This window comes from Amblyomma americanum, chromosome 4, assembly GCF_052857255.1.
Source record: "Amblyomma americanum isolate KBUSLIRL-KWMA chromosome 4, ASM5285725v1, whole genome shotgun sequence".
Classification (NCBI taxonomy): domain Eukaryota; kingdom Metazoa; phylum Arthropoda; class Arachnida; order Ixodida; family Ixodidae; genus Amblyomma; species Amblyomma americanum.
In genome coordinates this window covers 79195361-79213738 of record NC_135500.1, presented here as the reverse complement: position 1 = coordinate 79213738, position 18378 = coordinate 79195361, and the positions used below count along the sequence as shown (strand labels likewise).

General features: G+C 41.8%; 1 long non-coding RNA gene and 1 other non-coding gene across 2 annotated transcripts; one reads left to right on the top strand and one right to left on the bottom strand.

Annotated features, from left to right (window-relative positions):
- The first annotated feature begins 800 nt into the window (after positions 1–800).
- LOC144128070 (uncharacterized) lies at positions 801–17357 on the top strand. Its single transcript, XR_013313677.1, has 3 exons — positions 801–1188; positions 12324–12399; positions 16073–17357. It is a non-coding gene; the product is annotated as an uncharacterized LOC144128070 (long non-coding RNA).
- On the bottom strand, positions 6150–6223 carry TRNAT-GGU (transfer RNA threonine (anticodon GGU)). The gene has a single exon. It is a non-coding gene; the product is annotated as a tRNA-Thr (tRNA).
- Positions 17358–18378: the final 1021 nt, after the last annotated feature.

Here is an 18378-nt window from a genome sequence, read left to right as displayed (position 1 = left end):
AACGCATTTTCGCTCGCTACTCCCTCCAGCAACTGCAGTCATCGACGCATCACGTGTTAAACGGTAATACTAAACACACCACACAAATAATATAAGAAACAGCGCACCAGAAGGCATACTTTTTTGCTGCAATGGCAGCCACAAGAAACTTCTGTACTGCCTGCGTGTCGTCTGCTAGAGGGTCATCTGACAGCGTCGTCATACGACGGACGCGCGCTCTACGGCGGGCAGAAAAACCCCTGACGCTTCAGGCATGTTCTTCAGGAGGCATTGGCTGAACCCTTTAAATCGGGTGATGGCTCAAGCCACCTAGCATGACTTATGAAATTTTACTCTTGTCTTTATTTTAGCCACCAATCAGATAACCTTCGCTTGGTTACTTCTACCCGCTTAAAATCTACTTTCCCTTCACTGTCCTTAATCACCAATGCCTTGGATAAATCCGCCCCGCTGCTTTCTACTGTAGGGTGAAGCCCTTTACAGAAAGGTATCAAGTGTTCAGCCGTTTCCTCCTCCTCTCCGCACGCAACGCACGGCGTGTCTATCTCGTGGTGCCTGACTTTATATGTCTTAGTCCGCAAACTCCCGTCCTGGCCTCAAACAACAAAGAGCTTCCCCTACGATCATCATAGATATTTTCTTTGGCAATTTCCTGCTTAAAAATCCTGTATGTTCCCAGTGCCGCTTTCGTCAGCATCCCTGTTTTCCACAGAGCTTTCTCTGTGCCTGTTAGAAGGATAACGTTCGCAGCGATCCTAGCGGAAATTATCCTGATTTTTTTTTTTGCCTCAATTTTGATACACAGGCGGCCTACGCGTTTCAGACACTCTAGTACAGTGGTGCAGTGGCCGTTGAAGTTTTGTTGGGCTGTTGGAGCTGGTGGACTGCAGTGTAGTTTGGAGAGCCTGTCAGCACCGCGACACGGAACAGAAGAAGAGGCGTCATGTTGCCTCTTCTTGTGTCCCGTGTTTTCGCTTCGTTTTCTAACCGAGTTTGGTGGAGTCGCTACTCCGGCTGAGTAGTGCAGTGCAGCACGTGTTATTGGGATTGATTTGCCATCCCATAGCGAAGCTAGGGTGGCACTCTAGCCATGGAGTGCATTACTGTAACATCTAGGGACCTCTCCAAACACAGTGACGAGTGACGTGGAAAAGTTTGTTTGCGGCGACACCGCGGCGTGCGATCAAGGTAACTTTCATTACTTTTGTTGCTCCGAATTAACTTTTTAACGAGCCTCACATTAGTGTCCTTATGCTCCGTTTTATTAAAGTGCTCGACAGGCTTCTGCGACTGCGAAAAGTTGATTCTGCGATAGCATTTCGTCGTCGCGTTCGAACACTTGGTTTGATTTCTTGACTCGGAAGCGCGTTTCGTTTGCGTGTGACAGACGGCTGCACACAAGTGATGGTAAAGTGGGAAAGCGAATTATTAATATGAATCGGCGTTCTGGAGTGAGCCACTTTGTATCACTATGCGGAGGTGCGATGTGTCACAGCACACAGTTTGTTCCCTGCCCGTTTACATTTTACATTACTCTTGGTGCCGTTGTAATGTTCTCGCTTTCTCGAACAAAGCAGGTGCAAGTATGGGCAACCTAATCAGAAACGATGGAGTAACACCCAAAAAGTAACGGTGGCTTCGCGCAGCCACGCGAGAACATGAACCGACAAGATAACGAGATGCGACAAGTTGCTTGTCTGCATGTTCATGCTGGTGTTTTTCTCAGTGTCTTTTCCATTTCTTGTAGCTGCACAGTGGCACCGGTAGTTTTTGGTTGTCGTTCCACCATGTCAGGCACTGTTGACGGCGCTTTGTTTTTAACTGAGTTTGATAAATAATAAATAAATAAGGTTTCTATTCATAGAACATACAGTTTGTGTCCAGCTCGCATAAGTGTGTTGTCGCTTGTGTGCGAAGCTGGGTAGTCCAGGTGCATTGCTAAATAACTTTATCGAAAGGCCACTGTGAGAGGATAGTGGTTCCGCGTAAAGTGCGCACGTGTACGGAGCACATTTACCAGGAAAGATGCTAAAAAAAAAAAACGTGTATTCAACTTCCTGAGAGTACAAAGAATTAAATCTAAAAAGAAAACGAGACACTTCAAAATGATATTGCTTGATATAAACAGACATCGTCGCAAAACAACTTTAACAAACGTTCACTGTGACAACGTAGACTGATCATGCAAAGTTCAAACGTGCAGGTAGTACATGTACAAAGATAGATGTCTATCTCAAAGGGGAAAAAAATTGTGTAATCTTCTTTCCAAACAAAAATAACAAACAACACACTTCAAGAAGATACTGCTTGAAATAGAATGAAATAGAATAGAATCACTAAGAATAGAAAAGGTAGAAATCAGTGACAGTTAAAACAGGAAAGATTATATGTGACTAAGCTGGCAGTCTGGTCATGTTGGTGATTCATGATGGAAATGTACAGAGTAAACAAAGACTAGGACACAAGGAAAACACATGGAACACACGAGCTCTGGTTTGTTCCATGTGTCTTCCTTGTGTCCTCGTTTTTGTTTGCGCTGTACATTTCCATCATTATATATGAGCTGGTAGCCACATTCTTAGGAGCTTTTTAACTGAACTGAAATTTAAATGCAGCAACCGTACACAAGCTGGTTGAAGTGAAACGGCATATAAAATCTTAAGAGTCTTTCTGCCATATTTAGTAAAATTTCGGGGTAACACATAATATTCTGTGCACTGTAGAGCACGTGTTTTAATATGTCAGTTTTGAAGGCAAAAGAAATATAATTTTTGCACAAGATGTTGAACACGCACTGCTTTGGAGTGAAAAGAATGTCTAATCCGTGCATGATATTTAGGAAATTTTCTTCGGGATATTGGGTGCCGTAAGTAAGACTATTGCATCATGAATGATGCGATTTGGTACTTTGAACTTGCATGCAGAAGCAAACCCATAAATTGTAATACCGTAAATTATGACAGATTTGCCCAGGGATTTCTACACCATTTTCCTCACTGGCAGATTACATGAAGAATTTAATGTATACAGTTGTGCGCGAACAGCTCGTAACCATTTTGCTACTTAATCAATTTGTTGACCCCAGAATAAGGTGTCGTCGAATGTAAAATCAAGATATTTCATAGTTTTTGCTGATTTCAATGGGTGGCAAACACAGTGTTGGCAGCTAATGCCATGTAGATAAATGGATTTGTTCAGAATTAGGTTTTTGTGTGGACTATGGAAACAGATTAGCTTTGTTTTTGATTTGCATACAAATATTCTATTCGTAGCAAACCAGTCTAAAAGGAGAGCTATGTCTTATTGAATAACATGCGCTGCTTCATCATACCTTGCACTGGGGAGAGCAAGGGCTGTATCATCCGCATAGAAATAAATTTTTGATTTGAGTGGGAGACAACCCAGGCCATTTTTGTAAATATTGAACAGCAAAGGTCCTATGACTGAGCCCTGTGAAACGCCTGTTTGAAGTCAAGTATTGAACTGAATGAGTTGGCAGCACAAACATACTGAGCTCGATCGGCGAAGTAATCTTGAAGAAATGACTGGAACATACCCCGAAAACCAAAATTATAGAGTTTGACCAAAAGTAATTCATGATCTATCATATTGAATGCCTCTTGTCTATCGATGAAAAGGCTAAGGAGTATGTTATATTTGCATTGCAAATGAAGACATTAAAATTTTCTAAAAGATGTGTTATACTTAACCTGCTCCAAAGCTTGCACTGGGCTGGGTCCAATAAATCAAACCTATTACACAAGCTAATCATAGTCTTGTAAACAGTCTTCTTTAGTATGCAAGCAAGAGTAGATAGCATTGGTATTGGTCTAGTTTTCTACTTAATTTTTTATCCTTTCTTATGTAGAGGTCTTACTACACTTATCTTCATTCCCTTCGAAGTTAGACCAGTGCTCAGTGTTTTGTTCATCGTGTAGAGCCGTAGCTTGTTGAGTTGTGCAAAATTCCACACAGTGTCGCTATTATAATGCTGCTAATATCTGTTGATTTTGTAGTTGGTATTGACGAAACTATTTTCCATAATTCATTTTCATCCACTGTTGGCAATTATGCAGAGTGAATATCTGCTAATGGAGAGGTGTGGATTCTGAAAACGGAGCTTACGAGCGGGGTCAACAAAATTCTTATTAAACACACTTGCAAGTGTCTGCAATGATGTGGATGAAAAAGCTTCTTGGAGAGTGACATCAAAACTTTTCTTAAAAGCGCTCTGAAGCACCTTCCGAGGAGAGCGCACCAACTCGCTCAATCACTACACTGTGTGGTCATGAAAACCTGAGCCAAATAATACGTCTCTACACGCAGCAGAGGACCCACAATCACTCGCGGAAGTTGGCGAGCCCTTTCTGGCGACGTTTTCATGCTCGCACCCTCCTCCGTCGCTCGCACCTGCGTATACAAGTTGAGAGGTGGCTATTGGTTAGATTATTTTGTGACGTCAGGCAGCTACCATGGCCGTGGCCAATAAGCCGTGTAACCCCGGCTGGTCAGGAAGCTCCGCTCTCGGAGGTTGGTCCGGCAGAGGAGCGCCGACCGACCTTCCAGCGTGCAAAAAATGACGAGAGGAGAGGGAAAGGTGCGAAGACTCTGAAATCCAAATTTTGATGACAGTTAACCCAGCTTCTGCAAAGTGCATTAAAAAAATTCTTGCTGACCAGTATTCTTGAAGCGGCGTGCTTCAACATCCCAGGCATACCGCAACTTTATTAGAGCCCCTTTCAGAGCCCCTTTAAGGGGTCTTCCATTGTTATTTACCAAGCTTCAGGTTCGTCTCATGTTTTGGCAGCTGCGTGAAAATTATTTTCCGTGGTACCTCTTCTTTTCTAACCATATTTTTGCTGTTATTTTGTTTCTTAATTGCTTGAATTCCTCCCTCAAAGCCGTATCATTGAGATCGCTCTGGCACCTCGTTAATATGCTTTTTGTGTGACTGAGCTCTATTATTTACTCATTTGTCCAGGGGCTGGCTTTATTTCTGCGTTTCAGCCAGATTTTTGTTTTGGACAAAGCATAAATGTCTAATATTTTTCGCCAAGTAAATCATAGACTTGTAAATGGTCATAATCTATCAGTGATTCCCAGTCAAAATTTCTTCACATATTCGCCTACTTTTCTGGAGTTGGGTACATATTTCTCTTTTGCCGAGTGATTTTCTTTCATGCCTTCATTTCCAAGGACTGATAGACTAACATGATAGTGATCTGCAACTTTTTCTTTTGTAATGCAACCAACTTTATCATGTTCTGGCAGCCTAGAGTGCTGGGAGGCAACCTTTCATAGCCATACTCCCCTCGACCAGAAATCGTTGGTTGAAAGGGACCGGATTATGATGGTGACCTAGTGGGTTCTCCTACTGAACCCACCCAGTATTTATGCTCTTAATAAATGATTTCCTCTTCCTCCTCCTCCTCTGGCGGCCTAGTGATAATGTAGTCAGTGCAGCTTCTTGTCAAACAAGTACCAACAATTTGCTGGAAAACTTAAAAGAGCTAAGATTTAGGGTACCACTTCTTCGTGCATTGTACATCTTTGTGTCCTTTGTATAATCTTTGTGCACTTAAAACCATTATGAAGCAGGAAAGGTATTTAAACCAAAGCATTAAATTTGCCAGACTTTGCTTTGCACCGCAGCGGTGGCCTAGTGGTTTGAGCATCCGCCTCGTATGCGGGAGGTGCGGGGTTCGATCCTCAGTGTCGCCAAGTACCCACCGGTGATACAGTGGGCACAAGCTTTCCCCTGCCTGGTGCTCGGCTTCTTAGGGTGAAATGCTTGGGAAATGGGTCTTTGACCCCACCTTGTGAAATGAAAACTACCTTGTGCCATGGTGCTCTTTGGCCAAAGCTGCCCTTGCACCATAAAAATTCATCTTCATCATCATGTTTGCTTTGCAGGATTGGAAGTTGAATGCCCTTCCAGCATTTTTTTTTTTTTTGCTAATAATGGTGCTGCTTGTTTTAGTCTCTTTTAAGACAGGACATGTATTGCTAAATTTTACACGTATAATTTACATTCATGTCGTGTCTATTAAGGGAATCATTGCTCATTGGCATCAACCCAAGCGCAGCCATATGGCTACAAAGGAAAGCTCTACAGCTTTCTCAGAAACTTCGCAGTTGAAGAAAAATTCGTCCTGGTCTGGGGTTCGAACCCAGGACCACCGCTTCACCAGAGCAGTCGCTCTACCAACTGAGCTAACTGGGACGGCAAGCTTATGGTAGGGCAAGACCGAATTGATCAGTAACTCAAAGTGGGAACAGTGTTGGTCAAATGTTTAGGGGAAACCTCTAAGGTGGAGTTACAAGTCTGCTCCATAAGTTACAAAAATTACAAAATTCGCCCTCGCCCTACCATAAGCTTGCTATCCCAGTTGCCTCAGTAGAGCAACTTCACTGATGAAGCGATAGTCCCGGGTCGAACCATGTACCAGAACAAATTTTTCTTTTAACTGCGAAGTTTCTGAGAAAGCTATATAGCTTTCCTTTCTAGCCGTATGGCTGCGCTTGGGTGGATGCCAATGAGTAATTATTCCCTTATTACAAATCTACTCCATCTTAGGTGTTTCCCCTCAACATTTGACCATCATGTCATGCCTGTGTACACACTTTTGGAGAAACAAATTGGGCTTAGAACTTCATTCATTGCTTAATGCTATTCATTTTGGCGAGTGCAAAGTAGTGCAAGTCATTTCTGTGAGAATTGGCGTGCAGTACAGGATTTGCCCGTGCCTTGGACACTGGGTGGATTCAAGTCCGTTAATTTTATATGTGCTTTTTATTTTATTGACTGTCAGGCTATTTTGGTTTAATAAACACTTGTAGAGCAATGAAAGGTCTATGTCAAAGTGTCTCCAAAGGCATACTTATTCATCGTCATGAAAGAAGAAATTCAACTATATATTACTTAGTGGTTGTAGGTAAAAACCACGCAGTGATTTATGTATTCTAATGTCTAAAGCATCACTTGAAAGAAGAAATCTTGCAGTAGATTTAGGTGTCTGTAGTCCTTTAAGTTTAAGATAATGTTAACTTTCTTCCAAGCTTCTGGTACGCTCGAGGTCACAGGGTGGCTAATTTTTCAAGCACAATCTCCCCTCCTTCCTTCAAAAGACCTGCTGTTACCTGATCCTCACCAGCTGCTTTCATTTTTCGCATTACTCCTAAGGCTTTCTTTACTTCCTCTTTTGTCACTGGCGGGATGACGCATTGCTGTGCGCTGCTGACTCTCTCATTAGCATTCTGATTACATTGGCTTCTGTATAGATTTGTGCAGAACTCTCTGGCTACTTTAAGTATGTTATCCATATCACTAATTGCATTGCCCACTTTTGTCTCTTAGCGCAGACGTCAAACTTATTAGGAGTAGGGAAATGAGAGGAATCGGACATATAGGTGATTCGAGAAAGGTGTGTGAGAAAAGTAGAGCCTGCATTGCATGAAAGATGCCTTACAGTGCATTGGACACTGCTTGTAGCTGCAGGACAGGTGCTCACCTTGTTAAATGCAGAGCTACCTCGTTCACGGGGACCTGTCAACATCATGTTTGAAGGGAGACTGAGGACAAATTCAGCTTATCATGTATTGATAGGCTGCCACATTTTAGTGACAAAGAATCTGCTATCACTAAACGAGGTTTTCATGAGCTAGAAAAGTAAAAAAAATGGTATGTGGGTGTCACCGCGATCAGCTGTCTTTGCAAACAAACTGTGATGATGTGAAGACTGTATTTCATACGCGGTCATTCGCTTCCAAATGGTGATTGTGGTGTGCTTTTTGTTGTTGATGATGGCGTGTTGAATAAAGTTGCAGCAAAAAAATCATTCCGCTTTTAAATCTTAAATTGTGAGAATTAATGTGCCTATTGGTGTTGAATAAATAACATGAATGCGAAGAGTTAAAGAGGTTATTTTTACCGGGAACAAGGTATGGAGTTCTCTTAAGTGTTCTTCTATTGATGGTTCTCATGATCTAGTGGTGCACCCTAATTGATCCAGTATTGTATTGTACTACTATCTGATAGCCAGGAAGATTTACAGACTCTGGGTAATACTTGTGGAGATGAAGGTGGCATTCTAGGATCTACTTCTAGCGCAGTTAAGTTTGAGGACGTACAGCACCCTCTTTTTAGACTTCAAAAAAGCCTTTGACAAAGTTCCACACAAACAGCTTTTTTTGAAACTCTCACATTTTAATCTCAATTCCCTTGTTCTTGCCTGGATTCGTAACTTTCTAACTAACCGGCAACAGTTTGTTTTTGCTAATAAATGTCCATCTTCCTGCTCCTCTGTTATTTCTGGGGTACCCCCAGGCATGGTCCTCGGGCCCCTTCTTTTCTTATTTATATAAACGACCCAGCAACTCACGCTTGTTCGTTGATGATTGTGTTTACCATCCTATACTCACTAACAATGATCATCAGCTCCTTCAATCTGACATAGATTGCATATCATCTTGGTGTGATAAATGGCAAATGCTGCTTAATGTGAAGAAAGTTCTCTCCTTTCCTTCCACAGGCATCACTCTTGATCGATCTTCAAAGTACTTCATTGCTAACTCAGAAATCACTGCTGTAACAACTTAACTTATAAATGCTTAGGCCTTTATTTAGGACATGGTCTTAGGTGGTCGTACCATGTCACACAAATCTGAAAGGAAGCAAATTGCATCTTCGGGCAGCTTCGGCGAATGTTACGCCTAGCACCACCATCGTTGAATTCACTAGCCTATCTAACATTTGTACGGCCTAAACTTGAGTATGCATGAGCTATCTGGGACCCTAATCAAAATAATAAAAAAAACGGCACCGCTAGGTTCATCTTCTCTGCTTATTGTTATCATGAAAGTGTCACCAAACTAAAACGCAATGCTCATCTCATAAGTTTAACTAGCCGACGTCACATCGCAATATTATGTCTATATCGCAAGTTCTATTATCATGTTCCGCACTAGTCTGTTATCATCCCAGCCTACTGCACCTCAAGCCGCACGAACCATGAAAAGACCACCTATCCTCCGCCTGCCCGCACATCTGGTCATCTGTTCTTATTTTTTGACACACTGCGAAGGGCTGGAATGACTTGCCCGGCCACGTCGTGCTTCATTCTGATCCATCACTATTCAAATCATCAACTGAAGCAATGTTATGCCCTGTTGCCCACTCCCTCATGTAATACCCCTTCAATGGGGCCTTTGAGATATTAATAAATAAATAAATAATAAATAAAGGAATTCCACTGGTGAGATGCTTACAATGCCGGGCCATGAGATACTCGGGCTGGCAGATTGCAAATGTCTTGGGGTGTGGTCATAAGGGAATAATTACTAATTGACATCCACCCAAGTGCAGCCATACAGCTACAAAAAAAAACTAACAGTTTCCATGAAAGATTTCCTTTGTAGACGAATGGCTGTGCTTGGGTGGATGCCAATGAGTAATCGCTCTCTTAATATATATATATCTTGGGATATCGGTAAATAAAGGATAGATGTACTTAGAAAAGCGCAAAAAGTTTTCTAGGTGAAGAGATGCTGTGATAATGAAACATAGGGCATTATGGTGGTACAACAGGTATGAAGTACTGAGAGGTATTTGAAAACGAATAATGGAGCCAGGGCTTACTTCGGGAATGTGGGTTTTTGCCTCGGGGCGGAAGTTCACTCATGCCTAGAAATAAACCTTAGAGCTGTTGACAGATTAGCACCATGTGCCTATGGCAATATCACACGCAAGGCAGTACAGGGGGTCATGGGCTGAGCATCGTTCGAACCGCAGTATGCTCTGAGTGAAATATTCTATGAACGTCTGAGGAAATTCGACAATAACAGGTAAGCAGCTAAGATATTTAATTACTTATACTGCTTGAGTGTTGTCTAACAATGGCAAAGAAGGACTAGAAAAATAACTAGGAAGTATGCAAGAAACAAAGGACAGTGAGACAAAGAGCTTTCAGCAACGTGCAAAAAATGCAGAAGTTAATTGACTAATTCAGTCGAAAAGTTGCAAACTATAGAACTATATTGAAATCAGAAAAGGCAAATCAGGTAGGAATCTTTCTATGATAGTCTTGAGGTAGGGCCCTACTATTTGAAATAAGATCAGGGTGTCTTAGAACACAAAGCTGCAAAAAGAAATTTAATCAAGAAGATGACACGTGTGTAGTAGGCAGTAGATCCATAGAAACAATTGGACATATTTTGCAAGAATGTGACAGTATCTGTCCAGATATTCATTACAGGCACAGTCATTCTCAGAGACGGCCTAAGGTTTAGAGAGAATAAAGGTGAAGTGAATGAATCTGCAGTAGACGTTAGCAAAAAGCAGTTGAAACAATGGTGGCTCAAAAGCAGGGCAGTGACATAAGGATGCAAATTCAGGTTTAAAAATTGATCAAACATAAAAGTCAAGGAATTTATGTGTAAAGAAAAATGAATTTATAGATAATACTAGCAAGTTAATATAATATCAGCATATTAATTGCTTCATTCATTTAAGCATATGCAAAACTAGTTTGTTCAGTCACTGTCAATAACAGGGTTCTTACAAAATGTGTGTGCTCTATAATTTTCTTCACAGTTCACGCCAGAGTTCACGCTGATGTACATGCGTTTCACGATATCCTTCCCAGGTGTTTGCTGGGTTTCGTTGATTCTCTGTTTCTTTGAAGTTCTTTCTTTTATTCATCATTGTAATTTTCCGTTTCATGTTGCCCTGAATTGTAAACTGTGTACATTAAGTATGTGTTTTCCACCATTGTACTGTTGCCTGCATTGCCCTGCCAATACGCATAGGTGATGGGAGCTTGTCAAGCCATATGATGCGGCTTTTTACTCCCATTCGTTCCCCGAGCATGTATCGCTTGCTTGGGAATAAAGAAAGAAAGAAGTTTGACAGATTGGTGTAGAGGAATATAAAGAAAAGAAAGTACCTTTTCATAGGGAATGCTCCTAACATTCGATAACCATATGGTGGCACTACCGAAGGCTCCTCCCAGGGTCAGCCTGTGTAGGACCACGCTTGTTTTAAAATTTTGTGTTCATCTCGCTCTTGTTGGCCGATGGTGGCAACCTTGTGGAATCGAACCACTCTTTTTCTTGGCGGTGTAAAAAAAGAAAATGAACGAGAGACGTGGATGAAATAGCTCTTTTGTTTGAAAGCGGCTGGCGTGAAAGTGGAGTGGTAGGCAGTCAATGTGCGCTTTGGAGGGGATTTAAAATTCATGGCATAAACGTTGAAGGCCTTTGTACAATGAGTGAATCTTAAAATCAGAAGGTGATGTAAGGAAGAACCAACGATTGTCACATTGCAATGCTGCTTCGCAGAGAACAAGCTACAAAAACTTCCCAGTCACTGTCGCTTGAGTTTCAATTGATCAAGCTGTGCCCTACTGCCATTTTCCATGCTCATAAATTTTATTAGCCCTAAGCTGTGTTAAGTATGACTATAGATTTACAATCATACACAGGTGGTAAGTGAGAATAATGAGGTTGTCCTTTTCCGCGCGCTGTCTTCTCTGCGCAATTTCCTGCACCTTGTGCTCTGAATTTGTTCGTAAGCAGTATGAAAGGCATGCGGTGAATGCAAGGCCGGTATGACTGAATTTTCATCCAATTTTATTCTATTCATGACATTTGCACATCGGTCTGCCTAATTCCAGTGGCAGTCGGAGCATAGGGAATTAAATGTGCAAAAAGAATCAGGATGAGACTGGATTCGAATGAAATCACATATCACCCTCCTCCAATTCTCCATGGATAGCAGAGCACTATATTATCATACATACATGCCATAATAAGGCCCTCAATTACAGACTGTCGTGCACAACTCTTCGCCTTTGAGATGTGCTCATTACTCATGTGCGCTCAGTGAAGTTTAAGAAATAGAGCCTCATATTTACGTAGGCCCTTCTAGACCAGGAAAACAATCTTTTTAGAATATAGGCTCAGTGCTTGATATGGGCTGTGCTTTCATTGTCTTTGCTCTCTCTACATCACTCGCATCAGAAAAATTGGGCAGTGCCATATAGTTGTTCTAGTATCTCGTTAGCATGAAAATATCCATTTGACAGTGCCCTTAAGGTATATATTTTTGATACGAAAAATATAACAACTTAGCACTCCCAATATGATGTTTCCGTGCGTATCGATCCTTCTTAGACTAGTTTGTGCACCACTGCAGCGTGGCGTTGATTTTGTGAAAATCTCCAATATGTAGCCCACTTTTGTCATTTGCGAATTGCATGCATGCCTCTTGGTGGTTCTGAGTGAGGTAAAGCATTACTTATGTTATTATCACACTGCTTTTACAGCGAGGAGTGGATGTATGGGGTAAGTTGGGCAACCATGCTATCAGACAGCAAAGCATATTCGAGGACACAGCAAATGGTGAGTGGGTTTTGGTCAATATAATGATAAGAATATTTATTCACAGAGCTATACCAGCAAAGTACAAAAATGTGGTTCACCTAAGCCATCAGAGTGGCTTTTTGTGCGAAACAAGACTGTCAACAGTAAGACTTGGCGGGTCAAGGTTCGGAAAAAATTTTTAGCTAACATGCTCAGCCGCTCTTGAAGGTGGATTCACACAACGGACAGAATTGTTGTTCTGAAACGCTCATCGGGCATCACATTGATTGATGTCACAGATTTATGGGAACTGATTTGCATCGCAGTCTTCATGAATTGAATGCAAAAGAGAGGGCATCTTTCTGCTTTTGGATTTTGGTGCAAGGCAAATGTGAATTTTGAATAACAAAAAAACAAAAAGCCTGGCGTCTTCGAACCAAGGTGTTCTCGTTTGTTTTGTTGTAGCGGGCTCAAGAGCGGTTATTCCGCAATCACGAAGCATGAGCCTTGCGTGTTGCCAGTACAAGGCATTCGTGCACCATTTATTTATTTACATTTTCTGGGGAACCTTGAAGGCATAATTGCAGGGGGATACATGCATAATGGAAACCAGCGCAAAGAAGAACAAAGCACAAAGAAAGGGGGAGAGACATCACAAGCACTGAACGAAGCAGATAGACAAGAGGGGACACAAAGACACCTTGCCCAAACGTCCGCTCTGATGCATACATACACAGATACAATGAAGAGCAAAAAACTGTGCATTCGCATCAGTCAATGTTCTGGCAATGAGGGAACAAAGAACATGAAATAAATAAAAAGGGGAAAGCAGCAACTGAGAATATCTTAAGTTTAACGGCATTGCTCAGGACTTAGCCTCGGACTGGCATTCGATGACCCGATAGGGCAGCTTGTTCCATTTGTTGATGGCATGCGGAAAGAAGGAGTGCTTGAAAGCATCAGTACGGCATTTTCTCTCGCATATTTTCTATTCGTGGTCACACCTCAATAAGAAATGCGGTGAATAAGAAATGCGGTGGCAGCGGGGTTAATAGCAGTTTTATTGAAATAGATGTGGTAGAGAAATTCTAACTTAATTCACTGTCTGCTCTCCTCCAGTGAGTCCAAGTTCAGCTCCTGCCTGATATAGGTACTGCAAACGTTAAAACAATACTTATTTGAACCAAACCACGCTGCTTGATTTTGAACGCACTCCAGTGTAGCACAATGGCTCCCAACATAAGGGTCCCAAACAGCACAGGCACACACCATAATTGCAGATCTGCCAAGTCTTCTGAATTTTCCATAAAATGTATGAATTTTGTGAGACCTATTTTAGAATACGCTAACACAGCTTGGTTTCCTTAAACAGCAACTAACATAGCTAAAACTTTGTATGCCTTCAAGGTTCATTCACAGCAAATGTCGACTTACTGACTCACCCTGATGTCTCTTAGCCTGTTCAGGCTTTAACACACTACCGACGAGAGCAAAACAATGTCAACTAAAGTTTCTTTGTCAAATTCTGCATCGTCAGTATAAAATGGAGATCACTCAGTACATTTCATATTCGCAATCTAGAAAAACACGGCATGAACACGAGCATACGCTGAGTATTCTTTCTCTAACGACACATTCAGGTACTCATTTCTTCCTTGCATAATCAGAGAATGGAATGAACTTAGCTCGTCATCAACAATGACAAATTCATTATCCTGGTTTGTTTCACAGCTAGAGCTCATCACAAAAGATTATTAAGGTCTTCTAATGTTTGTTCCCGATTCTCCTTTAAATAACACTTACAATAAGTAGAATTGAAATATATTTGCTTGTTCTTTAAAATTTCCCATTCTGTTTTTTTTGTGACATGCACAGCCGTTGTTTATTATATTCGACATTGTTTTATTGTATTTTTGTATTACCTTATCGCTTGTATTTCGATGAATTGTGTCGTTTCTCTATTATTTGTATTACTCATACGTGTACTTTTGCACGAACAAGAAATCATTGTTCATGTTCGTCTGCTAGGCTCTTGGCTGAGAGTGGCAGTACTATATAATAATGAAGATGGTAATAATAATAATAATAATAATAATAATAATAATAATAATAATAATAATTTGGACCTGTATTACGATTTTACGAATCATTTCTCAAATTTTATGGAAAGTAAATTTTATTTTCGAAAAACATTTCAAATTCTGCAAAGAAATCTACACTGTTGTCGGTGGTCCTGTGTGGTGGCACGAGAAAGCAATAGGTCGTGCTCAATCTGAACAAGCCGCAAAGCATGCTGGGTACTTCAACTTCCCAGTCATTCGGCGATATGCACTTGTATGGCGCTCTGCTTGAAATATGGCACTGTCTAGCTTGAATTTGGCTCTTGATGTGTTGGTACTCGCAAATGAAGTCGAAAATAAGTTCAGCATACTCTACGTGCATTATTATGTCCATGTTCGACGTTCAGTATCCAAATAAAGGGCGAAAAAGCGATACAAGTGTGAACATTTCTGCGTGCTTGTATGCTCGCGTTGAAATTTAGGCAGTGGTTTAGGACACTTCACTCACTGCAAGTTGGCCTGTTGTTATTGTTATAGTGTGGTTACTACGTTTTTCTCTAACATACATTGAGTAAAAATTTCCTAGAGGTTTTGCGCTATCAGGAGCTGAATATTTGATCTGCCAGCTACTGTAGCCTAGCATTACATAAGTGCACTACTATGGTTTTTGTAGTGGAGTGGATGCGACGGCAAAGAGCTTATATCATGGAAAATCTTGGAGGAGTTCCGGTACTTTTTCTACACCTGCCGCGCCGGCTCAGTAGTTAAATCGCTTCACAACTGAGCCGACGGCCCGGCTTCAATACCGACCGCGTTTCGATGAAGGTGAAGCGCAAAAGGCACTTGTGTCCTGTGAAATGTCAGATTCTCAGGTGGCCGAAATTAATCCAGGGGCCCTCATTACGGTGTCCCTCACACCCATTGTGTCGCTTCGGGACGTACCTCACAATTGATGATTTTTCTTACTTTTTCTAGTCTTTGCGAAGCTTTCATGTGCACTGCATCGCAGCTGCACAGGTTTTTTTTGCCACGGGGTATCATGTGAGCTACCGTTGCCTGCAAGCAAGGTGCACTGCATTTTAGTTGCTGCGCTAAAGTTGGGACATGTGGCATGTTGAGTTCTTCCTCTAGAAAGTCTGTGTACTTACCAATGCTTCACAACCTTACGTTGGCACATAATAGTCTTTTCTGTCGGTACATGTCCTGGTCAGAGCTGCTTTTGTTGAATTTTTGCTATGGTTTATTGCATAAACCCTTCATCTTTCAGCCCTGATTTTTTATTTTCTTTTCTTGTTTAGGGCGTAAATAACATCACAAAAAATTTCAACTTCATAAAGTCAGTACTTACAGAGTCGCAAGTATGGTGTCAAAACTGTACATCAGGGCTCAATGGTTGCAGAGTGAAAGATGTAGAAGCTTTATTCAAAAGGACATAGGGCGATTCAAAATGGTCAAAGTGATCAAAGAGATGTCTTATACACGCACATGGAAATCCCTGAAGCAATTTCGCGACTTTGTTATGCACAAGTGAACCTTGCATTTCTCGTACATTATGTGGGTTCTTTCTGTGCAGCCTTCCTTGCACCCTCTTTCTCTTGTGTCATCGTGAAGTGGGAAATATCCGAGCTGATCAAACCTTACATCCTGGACAGGTCTGTTTTCTGCCATTCTTGGGTGTTTCGAAGCTTGCAATGGTGAAAGTGAAGGCCTTCCCCTCCTGGGTGCCACAGGTTTCAACCCAGCTGCTGACACTGCCTCAGTGACTTTTAGAGTGAAGTCAAGGAGATCAAGCTGCTTAGGGAGGCTCTGTCTGCGTCACGCCTATACTCAAGCCAAGCATTCGCTTATACTCAAGCCAAGCTCCTCGAACAGCACGTTGGTTGTTGCTTGTAGCTGTGTAGAATGGGTTCGGTGGCACGAATAAAAGAAAGTCACAGGGATACCCGCACCTGTGAACAAAAAGAAACGGAGTAATTAACATACCGCGTCAACATTCATTCGGATATCGTGCCTCTAAAACAAGCGCCACAATCGACTCGGACACTGCCTTTTGCAACTGTTGAGCTCTCATGGTGTCAAAATCATACATGACAAAAGCATGCCACTGTGAAAAAGCTGCATGTGCAAACAAAAAAACTCAAATGCCTTCTCAGTAATGTACTACTAAGGCACAACATACAAAAAACTGGGCACATACTCCAAAGGAATTACGTAGCTGCAATTGCATAAAATTGGAACTCACCCTGCTCCGCGTTCACCGTGATGTCTCTGCTGCTGTTCTTCGTCGTGAATTCAGTGTTCGAGAAAACGCAATACTGATGTCGATGGCAGTAGGTGGGCCCGGACTTCACTTTGGGTGAAAAATTGCCAGTTCATGTTTCGTTTTTTTTGCGTGGTGGCACCATTTCTCATGCGGTGTCAATTGACACTGCAATTGGGACCGTCAGGGCCGAAAGGCTAATGTCATAATTGCAGCAGAAGGTGGCATTCGAAACAACTCTCTGAAGCAACGGATTTTCAATTCGCCAGTACTGCAAAAAGGCAACTGCATGACAAATGTGTTGCATTTTCAGCTTTACTGTTTTCTTTTCTCCTGCACGAATTATGCCTCAGCAAGCATGCACTGAGGCTATGTGGCTGAAAAACGTCTACCAATGAGAGTCAAGGGCCTCGATGGGCAAGTGACACAGCAACAAGCCAGCATCCACTTGCTGAGGTTTTGGTGCATGCAAGACAACCTGCTCACACACGGAATTAACCAAGCTTAAATATTCACTGCAATGTGTCTCAGAGCCTGTATGGAGGTGCGGGACGTTACATGCCATTTAAATATTTGTTACAGCTTTGAATGTTAAGAATTCCTGTCCTTGATTTCCCAATTCTTTTTGCTACATCATGTAGATGAAAAAGTACTAAAATAAATGCTTTGTTGTATGGCGTCTCTTGAAACATTCAGTAGCTTCAGAAAGTAAAATAAATGTTTCTCGTCACAGCAGAGGAGACAGTGTAGCCATTTTGCTGTCATGTGCTTTCTGCTGGGAGCCTAGTTAATGCTGATATAGAAATGTGGAAATGCATTGTATGCAAAGTTTTCAAGTTAACATACTTAAAGGAGTATAGACACCCAACTTTTGGGTGCATGTTTTCTTGTTTGTGATGATGCGTAATGCATTATTATACATGGATTACCACCTAGTATTAGTATTCTCGTGCGACCGCTAAATAATTTATAATCGCATTTCTTCCTCAGGCTGTTTCAGTTTCTGTTTCCTACAGCCAAATGACGACTGTGACGCCAACATTTGCTTACAGGTCATGTGAAACTTGAAAAAACTGCAATATAATCGCTGCTTCCATATTTTTTGTCATTCCGGCTCTTGAGGAAAGCTGGCGTCAGCACTGCAGTAAATTAGAACGATGTAGCAGCGATTATATGGACGTTTTTCCATGCCTCACGTGACACAAAATCACTCCTTGACGTCACAACCATCGTTCAGCTGTTGAAACAGAAGCCGAAACAGCATGACAGAAAAAGTTTGATTATAAATTATATAGCCGTCGTATTCGAATATCACATGGTGATTCAGACGTAGTAGTGCCGTTCACATCATTGCAGAAAAGAAAACATGCCACCAAAATTGGGTGCGTGTACTCTAAGTAATAATACTAACAGCTAAGCGGCCGCCGCGGTGGCTCAGTAGTTATGGCACTCGGCTGTTGACCTGAAAAACGCAGGTTTGATGCCTGCCGCGGCAGTCAAATTTTGATGGAGGCGAAATTCTAGAGGCCCGTGCACTGTGCGATGTCAGTGCACATTAACCCTAGGTGGTTGAAATTTCCGGAGCCCTTCTCTGTGGCGCCCTTCATAGCCGGAGTCGCTTTGAGACTTTAAACCCCCTTAAACTAAGCTAAACTAAATAAACTAACAGCTATGCAAAAGATGAGTTTGCCTTGTGTT